Here is an 858-nt window from a genome sequence, read left to right on the forward strand (position 1 = left end):
ATCGAAGCCGGTTCCACCGCCAGCATGGCTGCCGGTTGTGCTGCTGGCTTTCTCGGAGCCCGCTCTGGCTCCGCCCCTTGCACTCGCTGCAGCTGGGTGCAGCGGCTGATCTGCTCCCCTCAGGAGCTCACTCCCCTCATCAGCCACCCTGCTGCCCCGCCGGGGCTGCTTTTTGTTTCTTCCGGGAGGCGTCCTCCGCCCCCGCTGCTCTGCCGCAGCCGGATAAACGTCCAGGTGATCACCCGTGCCGGTGTCCTCAGCGTACGCGCCTCCCCCGGCTCTTCGGGAGGTAAGTATGACTCCTTGCTGCCCCGGGGTTCCTTCAGTGTCCCAGCTCCCCTGGGACAGGAGAATATAAAATGTTTGCTTATTTTTACTAAATGCTGGTATTTATGACATAGTTATAATATTTTCTTGCATACACATTTTCCTGAATATAATATACACCTTGTTTTTGAAAGGCAGAATGAAGGAAATTTTTTTTTCCGGAGTTATGGCTGCATGGAGCAGAGACGGAGCATAATCTTCAGCTGACACAGCCTCCTTTATCTGATTAACTAAAGCATAAACCCTAGCTGCTGCTGAAGACTTATCTCCATGGGTAGAGCTATGATTTTGAAAAGAACTAAGTCCCCAGGGTTGTGAACAGGAAGAGAAACCAGGAGCACCTAGTGGACAGCCAAATTGCCTTAAGAACGGTTAATTGGATTAGTGGAACATCACGACTGTTAAAAAAGAGAGACTATCATTAATACCTCTGGAGTGAGAACAGTGACCCTGGGCATGGCTATTTTAATGCACATTAAAGCATCACTTAGGGCACCTTTACATGTGCTCTGGGTGCGGGGGGGGGGGGGG

The 858-nt window shown here is 51.3% G+C and overlaps 1 pseudogene; it reads right to left on the reverse strand.

Annotated features, from left to right (window-relative positions):
• The window catches only part of LOC112551326, a 36,592-nt pseudogene that overhangs the window by 25,860 nt on the left and 9,874 nt on the right, over positions 1-858 (reverse strand).

The sequence above is a fragment of the Alligator sinensis genome, unplaced genomic scaffold (assembly GCF_000455745.1).
Source record: "Alligator sinensis unplaced genomic scaffold, ASM45574v1 scaffold1029_1, whole genome shotgun sequence".
Taxonomy (NCBI): domain Eukaryota; kingdom Metazoa; phylum Chordata; order Crocodylia; family Alligatoridae; genus Alligator; species Alligator sinensis.